The sequence below is a fragment of the Periplaneta americana genome, chromosome 2 (assembly GCF_040183065.1).
Source record: "Periplaneta americana isolate PAMFEO1 chromosome 2, P.americana_PAMFEO1_priV1, whole genome shotgun sequence".
Lineage (NCBI taxonomy): Eukaryota > Metazoa > Arthropoda > Insecta > Blattodea > Blattidae > Periplaneta > Periplaneta americana.
This window is the reverse complement of record NC_091118.1, coordinates 194,212,066-194,237,077: the sequence shown is the minus strand read 5'-3', so window position 1 is coordinate 194,237,077 and position 25,012 is coordinate 194,212,066. Positions and strand designations below refer to the sequence as shown.

At 37.6% G+C, this 25,012-nt stretch overlaps 1 protein-coding gene and 1 non-coding gene across 2 annotated transcripts in view; one reads left to right on the top strand and one right to left on the bottom strand.

Moving 5' to 3' along the window:
- Positions 1–25,012, top strand: part of bdl (borderless) — a 191,576-nt gene that overhangs the window by 160,986 nt on the left and 5,578 nt on the right.
- TRNAP-UGG (transfer RNA proline (anticodon UGG)) lies at positions 14,552–14,623 on the bottom strand. Its single transcript has one exon. It is a non-coding gene; the product is annotated as a tRNA-Pro (tRNA).

Here is a 25,012-nt window from a genome sequence, read left to right as displayed (position 1 = left end):
GTCTACATACATTACATAGTCTACACCAGCAGTCGTCAGCACTCGCTGAAATGTGTAAAGGGTAAGCGGAGCCGTCCCGTGTGCCCCGTCGTGCAGCAGGAAGAGGTAGAGAGCATACCGGCTAGCAGCTACGAATGCACCATCGTGCAGTGTGTTCTCCGCGGGTAAAAGACGCTAGCCCCAGGGTGCTCTGTGCTGATGACCGCTGGTCTACACAATCTACATTCTGTTTACGTGTAGATGTACTTATCGAACTTTACACATAGACGCGCATCACTGCCTGAACTACGTCAGTGTATATTTTAAATCAAAACAGAATAAATTACCGGATTCATTTTATCAAAAATGAAAACAAATTCCGGGATGAGCTCTAATATGTATTGAGCAGTAAATTACAAGCAACCATTCTCACAGGGGCAGATCAAACGGTTAAATTTTTTCTTCCATCAAGTTATTAATCTCAAAACAAATGCTTACTTATACAAATTTTGGCCGCAATTACAAAGGCCGTCTAGAGAGTAAATTTCCCTGGAGCCGTTTACAGAAAGAAAACTCAATTTCATAAAAATATTTATTGGAACAGTTACAACAATTGTTGAGCTATTTTTAAACATATTCCCCACCTGAATTGAGACATTTATCATACCGTGGGATCAACAGAGAGGTGCAGACGGCTGTCATACACTGGTTCCGAGCCGAGGTGGTAGACTTATACGACACAGGGATACAAAAGTTGATGCCACGATATGACAAATGTCTCAGTTCCGGTGGGGAATACCGTATTTGCTCTCGTAATTTGCGCACTTTTTAATCTGTTTTGGCAGTTTGAAAATTGGGGTGCGTAAAATATGCGAATTTTTTTAAATTAAACTTCTTGATCTAAGTTTTATTCAAGTATATTTATTAATTAAGAATACAATACTTTTCTCACCTAAGACTATTGTTAATCTTGAATTATAAATAATAATTAAATTGGGTATATGACAGTCATAATGAATGCAAAGTACATAGCAGACGTAGCATTCTCAATAGGTAGTCTTTAATTGTAGGGTTTCTTTGTGAAGGAGGTAGTTAAGTTGGGTACTGGTCAATGAACAATGCCGTGGAATGTAAATATGGCAATGGAATTTAGAGAAAGAAAATTCATACTAAACTGGAAAAAAAAAACTGTACGTAAAATGTGTGCAGAAAATACACGGAGCAAAATTGAAGTTCAAAATAATCTTTACAAATTTAGGGTGCGTAAAATACGCGGTGGCGCAAAGTACTCGAGTAAATACGGTATGTTAAAAAATAGTTAAAAAAAATTGCTGTATCAATTCCAATAAATTTTTCCATGAAATTGTTTTTTCTTTCTGTAAACGGCTCCAGGAAAATTTATTTCCTGGACGGCCCTCGTAATTGCGCTCGAGTGGCCAACAATTGTAGGCCTATAAGCACTTGTTTTGACATTATTAACATGGTGAAAAAATAAAATTAACTTTTTTATCCATGACCATAACGAAAAACATGCCTTTACTAAATACTTTTGCGTTTGTAAAGTAGGCTTTTATTCAACATTACTTTATTTCACTAGTGAGATAAAGACTTTACCTCACAGTTTGAACTTTATCTCACAGTTCATTAGTATTTTCCTAGTACCCGGGTACACACGTATACTTTTCCATTCAACTATTACTCAAGAAGTTAATATATTGGTTACTAGATGTCACTACCTCTACTTCTTTATTACCATTTCTTAAATATACATACACTCAATCTCCTTCTCTTTTCTCTATCTGCTACGTTGTAATTTGTACATTACATCCATATCTAATATGCATCTTTTTTAAATTTTGTAATAATTTACCTTTTGGGATGCGAGGAGACTTGAACCTGCGAAGTTGGGTTTATAGGATTTTAAAACAACCGCGTTAGCCAACTGAGCTAAAGAGAAGTTTACAGAAGTAAAATGTGAAATTATTTTAATCACAATAGTCCCGTTAACACTTCTAAATAATCCCTGAAACTTCAAAAAGACGAAAATACACGTTTAAATGAAAAAAATATATATATATTAAAATTATATAATTAATTATAATTTGTTATTTATCCAACGCCTTAGATACCATTCTTTACTAATCATGGCCTCCTACATCATGACCTACCTAGTACACGTATTGATTATAAAATCCATGCCATGGTATGTGATTACATGAGGATTAATTTTCAACATATTTTCTTTTATAAAACATAATTTTTCGTTATGGTCATGGATAAAATTACGTATGGTGCTTGTGAGCGTGATCTTTATTACACTCGTGTAATTTAAGCACTCGGCTGACGCCTCGTGCTTAAATCTTTCCACTCTTGCAATAAAGATGCACTTACCTCACAAGTATCATAAATAACTATTATCTGCCCATGAGAATGTTTGCCGTTAGTTGTCCTTTATTTTCGAAGTTTACATTTTTCGGGTATCAAGTGTTCGCTTCTACTGCTTCGTGGCACTAGCCATGAGTTCACAGAGCTGAGACGTACGAACTCGTGTAAATGTCGAGGTTAGGACGCCGGTAATTGCACTGCTTACTTACAAATGACTCGACTCCTCGACAGCAGAGGCTGTCGTGCTTGTAGAATGAAGCTTAGCGATAAGCTGTCCCCCTATTTCATGTGATGCAGTGGATTACGCAGTCTTTTCTTTGCTTCCTCCCAAGTTCAGACATTTTAATCCGCGATGGGATAATCTATCCCTATGCAGAATTAGGCTACAGGCCGTTACATCCAGAAGAAGATATCAGATGACAGACAACATTAAGACATATAGATCGTATGCGGAGACTAAGAGGAAGACAGAAAAGAGGGTTACAAAGCTGGGTTTGAATCACCCAAACCCAGTAAATCTACCGATTATAAATTAGAGAGTTATTGAAATTTATATTTTCCCCGCCATTCATAAAATATTTTGATATGATACCTCTTTCACAAAAGGGGAGCTCTATAACTGAAACTTGATTAATATATTTCAGTATTATTTGTATTTATCCTGGTAATAATGAACAGTTTGACTCGTAGACATTTTGTTTTTCAGCATTAACTTCCCATGATTGTATGAGAAGATTCGAACAGAACGGCAGTTACGTAGACCTTCGCCCCCCCCCCCACTACCAATAATGCACAACACAACGTCAATACGGCGGTTGCTGTCGTCTGCGATACATCGAACTTTTCTGTTGATTTTCGAGTTCGTCATTTTTTTTCTGGTTATTATATGCTTATTTAAGTTGTGTTAACTCTCGCTAGTGGTTTTATATTTTATTTTATCCGTCTTAGTATTTATTGTATTACTGTATATATTTTTATTTTATTACTATTATTATTATTGTTATTATTGTTATTATTATTATCATTATTATTATTAATGAATTAATTTGTATTACTATCTTTGTTTCATCTCCGTCACGGATATTCTATTATTATTTTATTATTATTATTATTATTATTATTATTATTATTATTATTACTATTATTTCTAACATCAACTTTATTATTGATCTCTTTAAAATTTATATAGACAACTGGACTGTACCCGAGCATGAGCATATGCTCATTTCGGGTATAAGAACAACTGGATAATACCCACGGCAGAGCAATGTCGATAGTCGACGTTACTCGCTGGCCACTAGTTACCGGGCCGTACCGAGCCGTGTCAAACAAAACACAATCGAAATGGTGGTAGTAAAATTCGCGACTATATTCTTAAATAATTCACTGCATTAGTCAAGTGCAAGACTTCTGGCTTCTGTTGCATTCAAACAATTATAAAAAACCATAATTTGGTCCAGGGAGCATCCGTTTTTGATGCAAAGATAATTTGTTTGGCTTGTTTCTTAAATAAAATTACGTATTGTGTATTTACTTAAATTTGGTGCTAACCGTAACGGCACGGTTCAAAGATACCGTGGGAATTCTCCAGTTTAGCGAAAAAAATATATATTTAGAAGATATCACTGACCCAAGAGTACTTGGAGTTTGGGTAAACATCATCATCAAGATTTACCTCATTGCGCTTTGAATCTTCTTCTGCAAAAGTCGAACGTATATTTTCAAATGTGCCAAATTGCAACACGATTTCCTGGTGCAGTATTCAAGGAATTTCCTTTGGTCGACAAGATCTCTTATCTTCACAAATAGAAATATAATTTACATCACCTTATATGTATGTGTGTGTTTTAAATAATTTCCAAATGAGTTTCCTGAATAGATAAGAAACTTAACTTTAAAACAACATTAATAAAAATCTAAAATTGTATTTTTTTAATGTAATCTATTTAAATCCCAAAAGATTAGATCTATGATCTGTTGTAATACAGGTTTATACAGTGTGTTCGAGTTTAATGCTTCCAAATTTAAGGATTTGTTTTTTCTTCGTTATATGTTGATCTGTCTCAACATTCCTAATAAATTCTTTGCTTACGCAAGAAGCTTCAAATTAAAGTATTATTTCAAAGTAAACACTAAAAAAAAACAGCACATTTTGACGATATTACTGTAAATGTTATTCTTGACTTACATTATTATTAGAAACATTCATACTCATACAATACTTCGCTGACGAATGGATTTCTGCTATGAAGCATTAAGTCATAAAATGCAACACAATCGTAACAGAAGAGTGATTTCACAAGAAGCATTGATTTTACTGCCTTTATATGTAACTTGTTTTTCTCGTCAGTCCACAGTGAGTTCATGCGGGAGAACTATCTTTCAACATTTGCATTTGTACCAGGGGCACATAATGAATTGCATGACTTATTTAAATTTAAGAGCTTTTCATCAACACTTTTGAATAGATCCACCCAGACTTCATCTAAATGTTTGATTTAAGAATTTCCTTCAATTCACCAACTTTTTTGGAATTCAGAACATTTTCATTGTTATGATCTCATCAAACAAGTGAGATTCAATCAATGGCGTACGCAGAATTTTGTCAAGAGAGGAGGGTCATTATTAAAATTGTTTACAATTTACATTATCGGTATTTAAAATTTTGTGTATTATCATCATCATAATCATAATCATCATCATCATCATCATCATCATCGGAGTATTCACAGGGGGATGTGAAACTAGTTCCGGGAAGAACGTTCTGCGAAGAAACATTTGCCAATGTGAAATTTTCACTAACCTCGCGAGAATCACTAAGCGACTTTCTGCTACAAAAAAACTGTAAAATTGTGTTTTACGGTCGCTTAGACATATCAAAGAACCCGGAACGATAATGTGAAGTTTATATCTATATTACTAATAATAAATCTGTAGCCGAAATTTTTCTGGTAATTTTCGATTTTCCAAAAATTATTGGTCCTAACATATATAATTAACCACCCTGAAACCGAAAATCGCTTTTTTGAAATTTTTGTTTGTATGTATGTCTGTCTGTCTGTCTGTATGTATGTTTGTTACCTTTTCACGCGATAATGGCTGAACGGAATTCGATGAAAATTGGAATATAAATTAAGTTCGTTGTAACTTAGATTTTAGGCATTCAGAATACATTATTTAAAAGGGGGGTTATAAGGGGGCCTGAATTAAATAAATCGAAATATCTCGCTTATTATTGATTTTTGTGAAAAATGTTACATAACAAAAGTTTCTTTAAAAATAATTTGCGTTAAGTCTTATTCCTTGAAAAAGTTTGATAGGACTGATATTTAATGAGATAAATGAGTTTTAAAATTAAAATAACTGCCATGTAAGGCCGTGTAATGAATTAAAAAACAAATGACTTCGTCTATAAGGGGCCTTGGACAGCAACAATCGAAAGCTATGAAAGATAGCCTACATAGAATGTTTCTGTGTTTGTATGAAGTGATATCGGAAGCTAAATTAACCGATTTGTAAAATTAATTATTATTTCACCATTGGAAAGTGTAGTTTCTCTAGATGGACATAATGCTATGTTATTACAGTAACTTCTGATATAATATGATATAATATAATATAATATAATATAATATAATACTACTAGGTTCAAAAAGTTCCCGGAATTTTACTACCATTTTTCGTATTAATATATAACAAGGGATATTATACATTTGTTTTGTTGGTAACATTCATGATGTCATTTCCTTAAAGTTTGTTGATAATGGCAATTATTGGTTTTGAGTTGTAGGCATTTGTTTATCATAGTGTTTTGTTTGTTCGTCGCATTTTGTAATTATGTCCACAGAGCAAAGTACAAACATCAAGTTCTGTGTTTTGCTGGGGACATGATCAGTATGGCTGATGAAGATGGTGATTTCTTAAACAAAATGAAACTGGTGCTACTTGTACGACCCAGTCCCTAAACGACAGTCATCTGAGTGGAAATCGAAAACATCTCCTCGGAAGCAAAAATTTCCTAGGGACACTTCCAAAGGCAAAGTTATTTTAAATGTTATGTTTTATTTAACGACGCTCGCAACTGCAGAGGTTATATCAGCATCGCCGGATGTGCCGGAATTTTGTCACGCAAGAGTTCTTTCATATGCCAGTAAATCTACTGACATGAGCCTGTCGCATTTAAGCACACTTAAAGCAAAGTTATTTTGGAAGTTTTCTTCGACTCTCAGGGTCTCATGCACCATGAGTTCATTCCAGAAGGTCGTACTGTAACGAAAGAATTGCACGTACTCCGTCGCCTCTGGGACGCAGTGAGAAGGAAACGTCCAGAAAAGTGGGTAGAAAACAACTGGTTCCTTATGCATGACAATGCACCTGCTCATCGCGCAATTATTGTAAAGAATTTTCTTGCCAGTCACAACATAACTGCTTTGGATCACTCACCATACTCTCCTGATCTCTCACCCCCTGATTACTTTCTGTTTCCCCGTCTGAAAAGTCATCTGAAAGGACGGAGATTCAATGCTGAAGAGGTTATCGCAAACGCGACGAGAACACTAAGACGGGTTTCACAAAATGGCTTCCAGGAACTCTACACGCGTTGGCAAAAGTGTGTTGTTGCGGAAGGCAACTATTTTGAAGGGAATGCTGTAGAATAGTGTTTAAGGTACGTTGTTTCTATGATGCTAGCAAATTCCGGGAACTTTTTGAACCTAGTATGTATAATATAATATAATATAATATAATATAATATGTAATATTATATAATATAATTTGAGTTATTTGAAGGATTCACAACCATAGTGGGCCAAGCGCCATTTACTGAATACGTAGAAAACAAGGGTTAAAATTAAGTTATTACCATAATTCAATGGAAACCTATAACAAGTAAAATAAAATATACACATTAAATCTAAATGATGTCAGTCTTCATTAAACTATGGTTGCATGTAATAAAAATTAAGAAACAGGTTAAAGGAATTGTCATTGCACCAAATGAGTGTCTCTGGGCCAAAATGATCGCATTTTAATTATTTGGATCCAATTTAAATTAAGTAACATATTAAACGATTTATCATTTTAATTATTTGAAAGCAATTTAAATTAAGTAACATATTAAACGATTTATCCTTCTGTCAAACACGAATCTTCCCTGGATCAAATGTCCTATTTTAATTATGTAATTACTTTAAATTTATTTCTAACGGGTGCAGCGGAGCGCACGGGTACGGCTAGTTAAAAATATGAACTGCCAAACATACAAAACGTTAAACGAACATTTCACAATAAAGTCAGAACTCAAACTAACGAACAGGTGAATACCGCTCTTAAAATGAGTTTAAAATCGACAATGCATAATATTTAACATCTTCACTGCAGAACTGTCCAAACAAACTTGTCAATATATTTCACAAGTTAAACTTCATATTGTGTCTGCTTCACTGCATTACAAGTTCCGTGATAGGAGGTATATTTCTCCATAATAAAGATAGCATTTTTATAATTCGAACGTGCCGGAACACCAAGCACAGGGATTATATTGAAGGAGGGATAGGAGGACTATGCTTTATGTCAGCGGTGGCGAAAATGTAATCGTGCGCCGAGCCACTGTGTAACCTGCAACGTGCATAGCACCTATGGAGGGAGGCGGACACCCGAAGGGGAAGTGAAGCAACTGTCTGACTTATTAACGGATTTTCATTTTCCTTACGTCAAGCGCTTAAATATAATTTTATATAGTACAAGGCTACAAACTAATATGTAGCACGTGTAACGAAGAAAGAAATGAACAATATCACAACATAAAATTAACTGTCTTCAGAATGTCTCTGCGACAAAGTTTCAAAATCAGGAATTATGTCACTTACTGCCAGTCATAGTTGATCACGAAGGTATTTGTCTGTCAGTCGTGATGTAAATTTGGTTTTTACTATTTTAATTGTTGAAAATAATTTTTCACAAACATAAGTTCAACAGAGCAAGAGAAAGAACGAAGCTTCGGATATTTATTTTTTGGCAAAGATTTGAAAGTTCAACATTTGCCAAGTCCTTGCAACTAACTTTCATTTGACATCACATTGTAAATCAGTGAGTTCAAATTGAAGAGCTAACCGCATTATTCGTACATCTGCTGAAAAAGGGTCCACGTACAGAGATGATGATGATGATGATGATGATGATGATGATGATAACAACAACAATAACACTTAACCTTTTAATGTTTCATCAGTAATATGTAGTATAATGCCGTTTTATGTTATACAACCATTTTCCTCGTAATACTTGTGAACAAATCATACATTTAATATTCTCTTCATATTGACAGCAAAAACAGTGCGTCCTCCCAACCTACTTGGAACTTTCGTACATGGTTTCGAGAGAGACATATGCCACTCGCAGGTCAGAGACAAATACAAATGGAACGGAGTTTGACTCCAGTGAGTGAGAGGGTTGGGGTTGGCGGAGGTTAGAAGCAATCGAAATGCACAGCTATCACTGCGAGCCACAATGTCTCGCGAGTCACGTTTTCGCCACGGCTGCTTTATGTCGATATATATTTTGATACTCTGACAATGAAAAATTAGGGAAGGAGAAACGATTATGGATAATAAAAAGTACTCAAATCTAAATGCAATCTTTTCAAAAAGTTCAAGGCGGGGGGGGAGGGTTGAAATCCCGGTAACCCTCACCCTTGCGTACGCGTCTGGATTAAACTATGTTTGATCTGGTAGCAGTTTGCTTCATAGTATGAACTGTTTTGAACAACATTGTACACATTCAATACCATCTCCAATGTAGCGAATTCCAATGTCAGTAGCAGTGATGGAAACTGATATTTATAATAAAATAACAGTTAAGAGTCCCAGTTTCTTTAATTGGTTATTTTACGACACTTTATCGACTGTTGTGGTTGTCTAGCGTCTGAATGAGATGAAGGTGATAATGTCAGTGAAATGAGTCCGGGGTCTAGCACCTAAAGTTACCCAGTATTTGCTGTTAATAAGTTCAGGGAAAATTCGGGAAAAAATCTCAACCAGGTAACTTGTACCAACCACGATTTGAACCCGAGGGCGTTCATTTCACTGTCAGCGTTAATCCACAGTAGTGGACTTTGTTTTTCCAGTCACTAATTTTTAAGTGAACTTTGTTTTTCCAGTCACTAATTTTTAAGTGGACTTTGTTTTTCCAGTCACTAATTGTTAAGTGAACTTTGTTTTTCCAGTCACTAATTTTTAAGTGGACTTTGTTTTTCCAGTCCCTAATTTTAAGTGGTCTTTGTTTTTTCCAGTCACTAATTTTTAAGTGGACTTTGTTTTTCCAGTCACTAATTTTTAAGTGGACTTTGTTTTTCCAGTCACTAATTTTTAAGTGGACTTTGTTTTTCCAGTCACTAATTTTTAAGTGGACTTTGTTTTTCCAGTCACTAATTTTTAAGTGGACTTTGTTTTTCCAGTCACTAATTTTTAAGTGGACTTTGTTTTTCCTGTCACTAATTTTTAAGTGGACTTTGTTTTTCCAGTCACTAATTTTTAAGTGGTCTTTGTTTTTTCCAGTCACTAATTTTTAAGTGGACTTTGTTTTTCCAGTCACTAATTTTTAAGTGGACTTTGTTTTTCCAGTCACTAATTTTTAAGTGGACTTTGTTTTTCCAGTCACTAATTTTTAAGTGGTCTTTTTTTTCCAGTCACTAATTTTTAAGTGGACTTTGTTTTTCCAGTCACTAATTTTTAAGTGGAATTTGTTTTTCCAGTCACTAATTTTTAAATAACGAGACATGTATTCCTTCAGGCAGGGGCGGCCCGTCCTTTTGTGCTTCAGTGCTACAGCACAATGATAATTTTTGCTCAAATAATGTATTTGCAATACCATAGTATCTGATCTGCCATTTGACAATTTTCCCGTGGTTATATTCATGACGCGTTATAGAGTGTTTAGTCTTCGCTCTTAGCTCTTTGGTGCCTCAGGGGGTACAATGTGCTACTCAAAACTCTACATGAGAATGTAGACAATTAATGCGCATGTGCGAAGCTGAACTCACTGCCCTGATTGGCTATTTTTACGCGGGGAAGTGCTGTAGTCAGCTTCAGCACAACACAGCTTGGAGATTGCAAAAGTAAAGCGTAACGAGAGAATGCTTGTTTGTGGAAGAACTCGGAACTATTTACAATGTAGGCCTATTTGGTAATTCAAGTGTCCGACTGCTGCTGCCGTCTACCTGGTTTTTGAGGTTCCTCCTGAATCAGTCGGCAAGCGACGGAGAATGGAATCCCAGAAAACTGAAGCCAAGGAAGTATGTGACCGTATAATTCAGAAAACTACTCACCGTTTCCAGTCTTTAAGCTATCTAGATGCAACAAAATTGTTAAACAGCAAATTTTCTGGAAATTTTTGGATAGCCTAATTTTCCTGAACGCTAACTTGAAGTTGCTGTGAACAGCTATACTGTACTGAACAAAAGAGTGTTAAAGACACAAGTTTGAGTTCTATACGGAACACCTGCCTTCCGGAATATAGATGGAGCTGTTCAATTGTTACGATACATAGCCTCCAACAATTCACAGGATCCATTCTGTGAAGTAACACTGTCAATAGAAAAGAGTATGATGTCCAAGATGGAGGGGTTTAACACCAGGGTAATTGACAGGTTCTGCAGTAGGAAGGAACGTCGTATGGATTTCATATTTCGTCACCAGGCGAGTCTCAAATTAAGATAAATACATATAAGTGTATACAGTAGGCAGATATAGAGATTGTAGCACAATCATTATTTTTACCACCAGCCGCTACTGCCTTCAGGACAACTGGACACATTAGAGAGAAAGGGAATAGTGTCGGGTGAAGTTCCTTGGTAGCTCAGTCGGTAGAGCGTTGGAGCGTTCAGCCATAAGTCTGCTTCACAGGGAACTTTACCTGAAAGCCAGATTTGCATGAAAAAGGGGACGTTCCCGTATTTTATGGGACATATGGGAATCCTAAATTGATCAACACTTTGTATAGGTTTTTTCTGTTCTGTAGGTAACCAATGAATCTAGGCACATTGTTTTATTTGTGAACATTAAACCCGGAACACGCTATATATGGAAAGTTCATTATCTATTAACGCTACCTGATGGGCAGATATAGGCCGTTAACCCATCCCTCTTATTAAAGTGTCACCTACTGCAATACATATTTAATCAGTTCCAAGTGTCATAGCTGATATGATTACGCAAGCAGACACACCTGACATTCTAACAAAGTAATGTCCACAGTCTCTTGTGGCAGCTTAGAGCAGCGTCTTGCACACAAAGCAGCTCGTATCACGAATCCCTGGAAGTAATCTCGCTTAAGATCTTTCACGTGATTACGTACACGTAATAAAAACCAGCTGTGCGATTTGTTACATTTCCAGAAAGGATGCAGCTGGTAGATCTTTCGCAATCCTCTCTTTCCGTCATGATTTTAATCTATTTTCTTGTTTATTTTCCTCTTTCCTGTTCTTTCTCTCTTCCTTCATTTTCTCTTTATATTCATCTCTCTCTTGCTTCCTCCCTTTTTGTTGATTATCTTATTTTCTCTCTCTCTCTTTCGCATTATATTTCATTTTTTTCTTCTTCATTTTTCTCCCCTTTTCTATTTGTTTCTATGTCACTTTTCTCTTCCTGACTTCTTTTTTGTCTGTCCTTTTTTTACGTTCTCTCTCTTTTTATTTTCCCTCTCTTATGTTTCCTATATAGTTTTGTTTTATATTTTTCCATACTGCTTTTTTTCTCTTTTGGTTTCTCTCTTCCTCTATTCAACTCTCTCTCTCCCATTTGTTTTCTGTCTCCCTTTCATTTTTTCATATCCCACTTTTGCAATTTCTCTCCTTCACTTTGTCGCTCTCTCTCACTCTTTTTCTTTATCTCTCACTCTTTTTCTTTATCTCTCACTCTTTTTCTTTATCTCTCACCCTTTCGCTTTGTCTATCACTCTTTCGCTTTGTTTCGTTCACTCTTTCGCTTTGTCTCGCTCACTCTTTCGCTTTGTTTCTATCTCACTCTTTCGCTTTGTCTCTCTATTACTCTCTCGGTTTGTCTCTCTATTACTCTTTCGCTTTGTCTCTCTATCACTCTTTCGCTTTGTCTCTCTATCACTCTTTCGCTTTGTTTCTCTATTACTCTTTCGCTTTGTCTCTCTATCACTCTTTCGCTTTGTCTCTCTATCACTCTTTCGCTTTGTTTCTCTATTACTCTTTCGCTTTGTCTCTCTATCACTCTTTTGCTTTGTCTCTCTATCACTCTTTCTCTTTGTCTCTCTATTACTCTTACGCTTTGTCTCTCTATTACTCTTTCGCTTTGTCTATCACTCTTTCGCTTTGTCTCTCTATCACTCTTTCGCTTTGTCTCTCTATCACTCTTTCGCTTTGTCTCTCTTTTACTCTTTCGCTTTGTCTCTCTATCACTCTTTCGCTTTGTCTCGCTCACTCTTTTGGTTTGTTTCTCTCTCATTCTTTCGCTTTGTCTCTCTATCATTCTTTCGCTTTGTCCCGCTCGCTCTTTCGCTTTGTTTCTCTTTTACTCTTTCGCTTTGTCTCTCTATCACTCTTTCGCTTTGTTTCTCTTTTACTCTTTCGCTTTGTCTCTCTATCACTCTTTCGCTTTGTCCCGCTCACTCTTTCGCTTTGTTTCTCTTTTACTCTTTCGCTTTATCTCTCTATCACTCTTTCGCTTTGTTTCTCTTTTACTCTTTCGCTTTGTCTCTCTATCACTCTTTCGCTTTGTCCCGCTCGCTCTTTCGCTTTGTTTCTCTATGACTCTTTCGCTTTGTCTCTCTATCATTCTTTCGCTTTGTTTCTCTATGACTCTTTCGCTTTGTCTCTCTATAATTCTTTCGCTTTGTCCCGCTCGCTCTTTCGCTTTGTTTCTCTATGACTCTTTCGCTTTGTCTTTCTATCATTCTTTCGCTTTGTCCCGCTCGCTCTTTCGCTTTGTTTCTCTATGACTCTTTCGCTTTGTCTCTCTATCATTCTTTCGCTTTGTTTCTCTTTTACTCTTTCGCTTTGTCTCTCTATCACTCTTTCGCTTTGTTTCTCTTTTACTCTTTCGCTTTGTCACTCTATCACTCTTTCGCTTTGTCTCGCTCACTCTTTCGGTTTGTTTCTCTCTCATTCTTTCGCTTTGTCTCTCTATCACTCTTTCGCTTTGTCCCGCTCGCTCTTTCGCTTTGTTTCTCTATGACTCTTTCGCTTTGTCTTTCTATCATTCTTTCGCTTTGTCCCGCTCGCTCTTTCGCTTTGTTTCTCTATGACTCTTTTGCTTTGTCTCTCTATCATTCTTTCGCTTTGTCCCGCTCGCTCTTTTGCTTTGTTTCTCTATGACTCTTTTGCTTTGTCTCTCTCACTCTTTCGCTTTGTCTCGCTCACTCTTTCGCTTTGTCTCTCTCTCTCTTTCACTTTGTCTCTCTTTCACACACTTAGCCTTTGTCTCTCTCACACACTTTTGCTTTGTCTCTCTCTCTCTCTCTCTCTCTTACGCTTTCGCTTTCTTTCTCAATCCTACTTTTTCGCTTTGTCGCTCTCTTACTGTTTCGCTTAATCGTCGTTCTCTCTCACTCTTTCGCTTTCTCTCTCACTCTTTCGCTTCGTCGCTCTCTCTCTCCCTTTCACTCTTTCGCTTTGTTGCTCTCTTACTCTTTCGCTTTGTCTCTCTTTCACTCTATCACGTATTGCTCTATTACACTTTCGCTTTTTCTCTCAGTCTTTTTCTCTGCCGCTCTCTTTCACTCTTTCGCTTTGTCTCCCTCTTCCTCTATATATTCCACTTGTTTATTACTTGTCTCTTTCTTCCTCGTTTCCCCCATTTTCTCTCATTTTATCCCTTCCTCCTTTCTTTCTTCTTCCTCTTTTTGTTTTGGAAAGAGTTTTAGCTTTATGTTTCATTATTTTTTTTAATTAGAAGATAATGTAAATTTAACGAAAAGAATAAAAAGAAACTCACTGTCGACAAATGCTACATACTAGACTACTATTACATCGCCTGATGCAACCTAATCCCGGTGTTAAACTAAAGGAAAATCCCAAGTTGTATTCTGCTTTCTACTCGTTGATAATGTATTGCCCATATCGTATTTTATTTTTATATTATCACTCTTATTCAAGTACTTCACTTACTTACAACTTCGGAATAACTGGAAGATTTTTAAATGTATGGAACAAACAAAAATGTAAGGGCTCAGCCGGGATTTGAACCCGGGACCTCCTGCACCCAAAGCAGGAATCATACCCCTAGACCACTGAGCCGATGTGAAAGCAGCGTTGCTCTCAAGCAGTTGCAATCACATAAACTTATAGCATGACAATATTTCACTATACGGATTCCTCACTTACAATTATGTCTTAAAATACTAAAAAGAGCAGATTTGCCTGCGTTTGTCGAATGCGCATCATTATGCTTACGAAAAGGCACTTCTCAGTGGCAATAATTTATTATGTGTGCACAAGATTGGAATTTTGAAGTAAGAGGGAAAGGAAGGAATCCGTGTTCTGAAATTTATCCATAATAATAATAATAATAATAATAATAATAATAATAATAGTCAGCATGCTGGTCTCTTACGCAGAGGGCCCGGGTTCAATTCTCGGTTGGGTTGAATTTCCTGGTTGAGTTTTTCAGGGCTTTTCCTCAACCGTAAGGCAAATGCCAGGAAATTCGAGCCGCAACATCCCTGAAAATCACCGGCCTCATTCATCACGGAAATCATATTCATAACTAATCAGTAATATAATATATATACAGTCGCCATCTAGTTCACAACAATAGAACCAGTCTCAACAATAGTACACAGGCCTTCGGATTTCAACCAAAGATTAGCTCGCGATATGACCAAAGATGTTAAAGCGAGTATAAATAACAGCGAAAAAAAAATTATTATTATTATTATTATTATTATTATTATTATTGTTATTCTTTAGGAGACAACAAGTGCAGGGCCTTGCGGACATAAAAATATACCCGCAACCGTACTTTTGTGTTCTTAACGGGACCAAAGATGAGAGAAACCGTGATATAACAAGAGTGAAATGAAGAGACGAGAGAAATTAACGTACTAATTTACAGTTCTTTTCTTATACACTTTTTTATAGACTAGTGAAAATTACATATTAAGTGAAAGGGCCTTCGAGAATGGGAGCAGAACAAGGTGATGGATCAAAAAATAAGTTCGTGAAGAAAGAGTTCTAAGTTAAGACAGAATACATTTGCATGTAGATCCGCTACGCCAGTCGACTTCTGCAGACATATTTAGACACACGATACAAATTAACATAACCGCGTCCTTTACCAGTGCATAGCCCCCGTGTCTGTTACGTTTTACATCACGATTCAATGCCAAGCGGACGTGTGCACAATAAAATACAGGGCTATCCAAAAAGAAGGAGCAGATTTCAAATATTTATTTCTTCCAAACTACAAAAGATAGAAACACAATTCCAACGTTCCTGGACAGACGAAAGTTTAAATTTTGAACAGTGCGGGTAGAAGTTCCAATCACGGCCGCATTGGCGCTGTTGCTTGTCTGTAGTAAAATGGCGACACAACAGGAAAAAGCATTTTGTGTGCTGCAATTAGCAGAACTAGAGTCCATTATTGAAGTTCAACGTGCTTTTCGCCGTCAGTTTAATAAACAACAGCCTCGTCATAAGCAGATTTACCAGTGGCATCGAAAATTTGTAGAAGATGGTTGCATCTGCAAACAGAAAAGCACTGGACGTACTCGAATGAAAATGTCGAGCGTATTCGTACAGTTTACGAAAGGAGCCCAAAAAATCCACAACACGAGCAAGCAGAGAACTGAACATTCCTCAACCAACAGCATGGCGAGTTCTGAAATACCGTCTGCACATGAAGCCGTACAAACTGCAGTTATTTCAAGCATTGCATCCTGACGACCACAACAATGACACCATTCTAGGACGTTGGATTGGAAGAGGAGGAGGAGAAGATCAACTTCATCGCCGGTGACCTTCCAGGTCTCCAGACCTCACTCCTTGTGATTTTTATCTGTGGGGTTACGTAAAAGACCGTGTTTTTATCCCCCCTATGCCTGACATTGGCCTTAACACTGCAATCAACAGCGCCAATGCGGCCGCGCATGACAAGCAACAGCGCCAATGCGGCCATGATTGGAACTTCTACCCGGACTGTTCAAAATTTAAACTTTCGTCTGTCTAGGAACGTTGGTATTGTGTTTCTATATTTTGTAGTTTGGAAGAAATAAATATTTGAAATCTGCCCCATCTTTTTTAATAGTCCTGTATGTTAAGAATAGGGTAATGTGGGACCAGATAACATTTCGTGAAAGACTCATCATCGCTCTGAGACAAATGCCTGCATTTTGATGATGAAGCCTTACAACACAGGGTTCATAAAAGAGGACTATAAAGAAATGCCTGCTATCATTCCTTCAGCACGAGATGTTCCAAGAAGACCTTGTACATCCCACATAGTATAAAAGTCGTATAAGCCTATAAACATATGACATGATAAGCTTGTATTCTGGAAGTTTGCGGTATAAACTTAACATACCGGAAATCCGGTTGCCTTGACCGTCAATTTTCACTATCAACTCCGATCCCAATTTTTGTAACCCTTTAGTATCTTATGTTAATACTCTCTAATACGAACACTATAAGTTACACGACCAGAGCTTCAGTTTTCCACAATGAGGACTTCGGTTCGATTTCCTCTGAGACTAGGAAAATGTGGAATGTGGTGGTGATAGGTGTTGCAACAAATTTATGCCCAGTTTCTGGAATAACAATTATGTTATCTATGCATTGTATTGTATTGTATTTATTAACATTCCATAGTATTCATACATTGCTTCACAGCTAGAATATGGAACAAGTAAAAAAACTTAATACTATTATAAAGTCTTAATAATTAATGTTCTCCAACCAGGAGATCAACCGTGAAAGGAATGTGCTTACTCTTGCGTCATCTATTGGAGCGAAGTATATAGATAATATTACCGTTATAACGTGTTTAAAAACCATACGCTCTCCTGCATATGTTATTTCCTATAGATTAAAAGACCAGGAGATTAACAGTGATCTAATTTTGTAACTAGGGTAGTATCAATATGTGTGTATCAATGTTATTGTTTGTGCTGTGAGAGCTAGCCAATACAGGTACGAGTACTCACGTGTGTGACTTTATGACATCTTATGACGTCAACATTCATTCACAGCATTACCCCGCTTCGTCTCATTCCCCAAAGACTTTCTCGTGGTTGGAGTACAGTTATTTATAGTCACAGTCTAAATGAAATATATACAGACGAGATTTACAATATAATCTAATAGTACAACACAAAGTTTTAGTATCAATTTCAAGAAGCGTTATTGAATGTCATGAATTCACCTACAGAATAGAAGGCGTGAGAAATTAGGTACTTCTTTAATTTGGCTCTAAATAATCTTATGTTTTGAGTTTCATTTTTTATATCGATAGGGAGGCTATTAAAAATTTTTACTCCCATATAACGCACTCCTTTTTAATAGCACGATAGACTTGCCGATGGAGTATGAAAGTCATTTTTGACGTATATTTATGTTATGAACTGTTGAATTACGCGCGTGAACTAACCAGCTGACTGTGAGGCGGGAGCTAGCCGAGACAAACAAGGCCAGGAGTCAAACACGTGATGTGTCGTCTAGCAGTCATGACTGTGCTAGCTTTATCACAGGTTTTCATAAACACAGGAGTAAAATGACATCCAACGCTCGCTTATCTTCAGCTCTCGGCCAGTCGTGCGGTTCTGCGTCTTTCAATTCTATGCGTGTGAAAATAATCTATTTAATACCCTCGAAACTTATTGCCGTACCACTAAGCATACAATGCCGAATCCCTCTTAATAATGCAAGGTTTTTTCTCAATATTTTTTTACATTTTTACAAATTGGCAAAAAGCCTAAAAGCAAGTAAAATCAGATTATCTATCTCTCTATGTATAATAAAAATAAGGATTACTTCTTAACATAACCTACCAAATGTCAGCTTCAAAATGAGCTCTCGTTCAATGTTCTGCAGTAAATGGTTCCAGAGTTCTGAGCGCTGAAAGAGGCTTGTTTTTCTAAAATACGCTAAATTTGTCGCTCAATAATACGCAAACCGTTTGACTTTCGATATTATACGATGCAAGAGTAATGGAACGGAGAGAAATTCTCTCCGGCGCCGGGATTTGAACCCGGTATTCAGCTCTACGTGCTGATGCTTTATCCACTAAGCCACACCGGATACCCACCCCGGCGTCGGACAGAATCGTCTCAGTTTAAGTTCCAACTCTTGGGTTCCCTCTAGTGGCCGCCCTCTGCACTGCGTCATAGATGTCTATGAACGTAGGACTGAAATCCACACATGTGCTGAGGTGCACTCGTTATGAGTGACTAGTTGGCCGGGATCCGACGGAATAAGCGCCGTCTTAAATCACGAAGTGATTTACGCATATCATATATATTATTTTAATGTACCGAAGTACATATGATATTTCCATGCAGATATTCTGCGTCATCATACGATGAAAGAGTAATGGAACGGAGAAAAATTCTCTCCGGCGCCGGGATTTGAACCCGGGTTTTCAGCTCTACGTGCTGATGCTTTATCCACTAAGCCACACCGGATACCCACTCCGGCGTCGGACAGAATCGTCTCGGTTTAAGTTCCAACTCTTGGGTTCCCTCTAGTTGCCGTTCCTCTTTCATCGTGATTTAAGACGGCGCTTATTCCATCGGATCCCGGCCAACTAGTCACTCATAACGAGTGCACCTCAGCACATGTGTAGACTTCAGTCGTACGTTCATAGACATCTATGACGTAGTACAGAGGGCGGCCACTAGAGGGAACCCAAGAGTTGGAACTTAAACTGAGACGATTCTGTCCGACGCCGGGGTGGGTATCCGGTGTGGCTTAGTGGATAAAGCATCAGCACGTAGAGCTGAAAACCCGGATTCAAATCCCGGCGCCGGAGAGAATTTTTCTCCGTTCCATTACTCTTTAATCGTATGATGACGAAGAATATCTGCATGGAAATATCATACGTACTTCGGTACATTAAAATAATATATTTCGATATTATGTTTTTGAAAATGCACTCTCCTCAGCATCTTGCATAAGTAGGAAAAAAATTAGAGTATAAAAAATGCGAGGTTTTTTACTGATCGATTTCATATGGTAGTCAATATGAGCTTTGTAACTATCCATAGTGGGGAACTGAAAAATATAAATAGTTTTTCTGTAGCAAAATGGTTGCATGCCAGTGTTATCTGAGTGGAACGAAGACATACAGTAAGTCGTTAACATTCATAAACCCACCACGAAGTCCGTAACAGGATCGTTTTCCTATTACTGGGCAGGTGATTCACACTCTGTTGTTATCGCAATGAAAGTCGCTAACCAAATTCCAAGACTCGCCGCATTTCGTGGCCTTTCCTACACAACAACGAGTAAAAGGTAAACGGACACGTCATACCCACAGTCAGCTGTGTGAACAGGTGTCTCGGTGCACGCGCACTCGCTGGGTACGCCTGCACCCGATCGACCTACTGCGTGAGGCCTGCGCGTACTTCCGTTCTGATGCCAGATTTACGAGGAGCGGAGTAATTCTCATTCAGAAGCACCTGGATCGAAGCCAGATTTGTAGTCACGAAGCATTCAATAAAATTCTTGAATTAACATTTACTTCTCCCGTCCTCCCTTACTACGCTCCTCTCTTTCTTCATTTCTTCAAACAAATCACATCATCTCTGATTCCTCTGTTTCTTTTCAGCATCGCTTTCTTCGGCTCTTTCTTTAAACTTCTACACCTTTCCCGAAATCTTATCACAATTCCGCCCATCTTTCTCCCAACACATCATCTCCATTCTCTCCACTTCCTTGTTATTCTCATTATCATCAGAGTTATCCTTCTCGTTCTTGTCATCCCCTTTATCTTTGTTATCCTTATTCTTCTCCTACACTTAGCTTCAGTCTTCGTTATCTTCCTACTCGTTCTTCTGTTTTCCTTGTCTTAGTTCTCTTTATTCATTATCCTGGTCTTTGTGTCCTTCTATTATTTCCCTCGTCTTAGTCCTCTTTATTCATTATCCCGGTCTTTGTGTCCTTCTATTATTTCCCTCGTCTTAGTCCTCTTTATTCATTATCCCGGTCTTTGTGTCCTTCTATTATTTCCCTCGTCTTAGTCCTCTTTATTCATTATCCCGGTCTTTGTGTCCTCCTATTATTTCCCTCGTCTCAGTCCTCTTTATTCATTATACCGGTCTTTGTGTCCTGCTATTATTTCCCTCGTCTCAGTCCTCTTTATTCATTATCCCGGTCTTTGTGTCCTGCTATTATTTCCCTCGTCTTAGTCCTCTTTATTCATTATACCGGTCTTTGTGTCCTGCTATTATTTCCCTCGTCTCAGTCCTCTTTATTCATTATACCGGTCTTTGTGTCCTTCTATTATTTCCCTCGTCTCAGTCCTCTTTATTCATTATCCCGGTCTTTGTGTCCTGCTATTATTTCCCTCGTCTTAGTCCTCTTTATTCATTATCCCGGTCTTTGTGTCCTCCTATTATTTCCCTCGTCTCAGTCCTCTTTATTCATTATACCGGTCTTTGTGTCCTTCTATTATTTCCCTCGTCTCAGTCCTCTTTATTCATTATCCCGGTCTTTGTGTCCTGCTATTATTTCCCTCGTCTTAGTCCTCTTTATTCATTATACCGGTCTTTGTGTCCTGCTATTATTTCCCTCGTCTTAGTCCTCTTTATTCATTATACCGGTCTTTGTGTCCTTCTATTATTTCCCTCGTCTTAGTCCTCTTTATTCATTATACCGGTCTTTGTGTCCTGCTATTATTTCCCTCGTCTCAGTCCTCTTTATTCATTATACCGGTCTTTGTGTCCTGCTATTATTTCCCTCGTCTTAGTCCTCTTTATTCATTATACCGGTCTTTGTGTCCTTCTATTATTTCCCTCGTCTCAGTCCTCTTTATTCATTATACCGGTCTTTGTGTCCTGCTATTATTTCCCTCGTCTCAGTCCTCTTTATTCATTATACCGGTCTTTGTGTCCTCCTATTATTTCCCTCGTCTCAGTCCTCTTTATTCATTATACCGGTCTTTGTGTCCTGCTATTATTTCCCTCGTCTCAGTCCTCTTTATTCATTATACCGGTCTTTGTGTCCTGCTATTATTTCCCTCGTCTTAGTCCTCTTTATTCATTATACCGGTCTTTGTGTCCTTCTATTATTTCCCTCGTCTTAGTCCTCTTTATTCATTATACCGGTCTTTGTGTCCTGCTATTATTTCCCTCGTCTCAGTCCTCTTTATTCATTATACCGGTCTTTGTGTCCTGCTATTGTTTCCCTCGTCTCAGTCCTCTTTATTCATTATACCGGTCTTTGTGTCCTTCTATTGTTTCCCTCGTCTCAGTCCTCTTTATTCATTATCCTGTTCTTTGTGTCCTGCTATTATTTCCCTCGTCTCAGTCCTCTTTATTCATTATCCCGGTCTTTGTGTCCTGCTATTATTTCCCTCGTCTCAGTCCTCTTTATTCATTATACCGGTCTTTGTGTCCTGCTATTATTTCCCTCGTCTTAGTCCTCTTTATTCATTATCCCGGTCTTTGTGTCCTTCTATTATTTCCCTCGTCTCAGTCCTCTTTATTCATTATACCGGTCTTTGTGTCCTGCTATTATTTCCCTCGTCTTAGTCCTCTTTATTCATTATCCCGGTCTTTGTGTCCTTCTATTATTTCCCTCGTCTCAGTCCTCTTTATTCATTATCCTGTTCTTTGTGTCCTTCTATTATTTCCCTCGTCTTAGTCCTCTTTATTCATTATCCCGGTCTTTGTGTCCTTCTATTATTTCCCTCGTCTTAGTCCTCTTTATTCATTATCCTGTTCTTTGTGTCCTTCTATTATTTCCCTTATCTTAGTCCTATAAGCCTGTGTACAATACAATGCGACTTTGTTTTATTAAGTGCACGATTACCTGTGAAATGATAAATGGTCATGGCTGAGATGTTCATTATTCATCCGAGGCCATATTTTTGACCTGCTTCTTAGACTACGAGCTTCCTACTCGCTCCAGCTATTTTTACCCACCTCAGCATTCCTTGTTCAAGGATGGCTAATATCAACATTATTGACTCTTACGTAAGTAGCTGCAACCCTCGTGTAGTCAATAAGCTGTCTGATTCCCAGATATTTATAAGTAGAGACGAGAATTCCATGCAAGTGCATGTTTTTATACAAACATAGAACATCATTCAAACTTAGTAGGTACTTATCCATTTCATTACTATCCGGTTCCAAATATGTGTATTTTTTCCGTGCATATTTGCATCGTTTGGCCTTTTTTTTGGGGATATAAACATGCATAATGCATATTTAAGCAATCTTTACCTTAGTCATGCATACATCATACAATATTCAGTTTAAATGCATTGTTTTAATTATTTTGAGTGGACACCTCTATTTCCCAATTTTCATGTCCCTTATTTTAGCTTCAGGAATCAGGAGGGAAAAGGGAAAAGAAAGAAAAAAGTAAATAGCAGAAAAAAGTTCATTCAAGTTTATACCCATAACTTCCTGCGATGTAGAGAGGTCATTCTCTGCCTTACTTACTTACTTACTTACTTACTTACTTACTTACTTACTTACTTACTTACTTACTTATTGACTTTTAAGGAACCCGGAGGTTCATTGCCGCCCTCACATAAGCCCCCCATTGGTCCCTATCCTGAGCAAGATTAATCCAGTCTCTATCATCATATCCCACCTCTCTCAAATCCATTTTAATATTATCTTCCCACCTACGTCTCGGCCTCCCTAAAGGTCTTTTCCCCTCTGGCCTCCCAACTAACACTCTATATATTCATTTCTGGATTCACCCATATGTCCTACATGCCTTGCTCATCTCAAACGTCTGGGTTTAATGTTTCTAATTATGTTAGGTGAAGAATACAATGCTTGCAGTTCTGTGTTGTGTAACTTTCTCTATTCTCCTGTAACTTCATCCCTCTTAGCCCCAAATATTTTCCTAAGAACTTTATTCTCAAACACCCTTAATCTTTGTTCCTCTCTCGAAGTGAGAGTCCAGATTTCACAACCATACAGAATAACCGGTAATATAACTTTTATAAATTCTAACTTCCAGATATTTTGACAGCAGACTGGATGACAAAAGCTTCTCAACCGAATAACAACACGCATTTCCCATATTTATTCTGCGTTTAATTTTCTCCCGAGTGTCATTTATATTTGTTACTGTTGCTCCAAGATATTTGAATTTTTCAACCTCTTCGAATGATAAATCTCTAATTTTTATGTTTGCATTTCGTACAATATTCTGGTCACGAGACATAATCATATACTTTGTACATAGGTTTACCACTCGGCATACATAGATTTATTCAAAATATGGAGTCTATAATTTGTGGTCCAGTAGAATTAAATAACCACCGTTTTCTTCTTCCCACAGAGTGTGTTTTCTTCGAAAATATAATGTAATTAACATACTGTGCGGCCATATGCTGGCTCACGGGCCAGGAAGTGAAACACACAGACGCGATTGACTAATAGGGCCCAAAGGATTCGGATCTCTCTTCTCCATCGTTCGATAGTCCATTAAAAACACATCACAATGGCATGCCGCGCTCCAGACGTGCGATATGTGCTCACTTCCTGCACGACAAAGAGGAACGCCACCATTCATCCCGTACACGTTTCAAGTTACTTTATATGTTTATAATGTCATCTTAAACATGATATAGTGTTTGTTACACTGTGATCCCAATCAAAAATATTAGCGGCTAGTAAAGCAAGTTCGCTTATTAACTAATGCTGATCTCTTTGCAATAAAGTCATTATTAACTCTCTTGCTTTCCAATATTTCTCACGCACAGTGGATTTGGTTACCAGACATAAAGTCCAGGATCATAATGTCCATACGTCAAAATGTCCATGGAATAATGTCCACGTTGAAAATGTCCATGTTAAATCGTCCAGAGTCAAAATGTCCATAGTTCTATAATGTCCACTTCACTCTGATGTCCAGAGTCATAATGTCCATAGTAGTACCGTATAATGTCCACTTCACTCTGATGTCCAGAGTCAAAATGTCCATAGCTCTATAATGTCCACTTCACTCTGATGTCCAGAGTCAAAATGTCCATAGTAGTATAATGTCCACTTCACTCTGATGTCCAGAGTCATAATGTCCATAGTAGTACCGTATAATGTCCACTTCACTCTGATGTCCAGAGTCAAAATGTCCATAGCTCTATAATGTCCACTTCACTCTGATGTCCAGAGTCATAATGTCCATAGTAGTACCGTATAATGTCCACTTCACTCTGATGTCCAGAGTCAAAATGTCCATAGTTCTATAATGTCCACTTCACTCTGATGTTCAGAGTCATAATGTCCATAGTAGTATAATGTCCACTTCACTCTGATGTCCAGAGTCATAATGTCCATAGTAGTACCGTATAATGTCCACTTCACTCTGATGTCCAGAGTCAAAATGTCCATAGCTCTATAATGTCCACTTCACTCTGATGTCCAGAGTCATAATGTCCATAGTAGTACCGTATAATGTCCACTTCACTCTGATGTCCAGAGTCATAATGTCCATAGTAGTACCGTATAA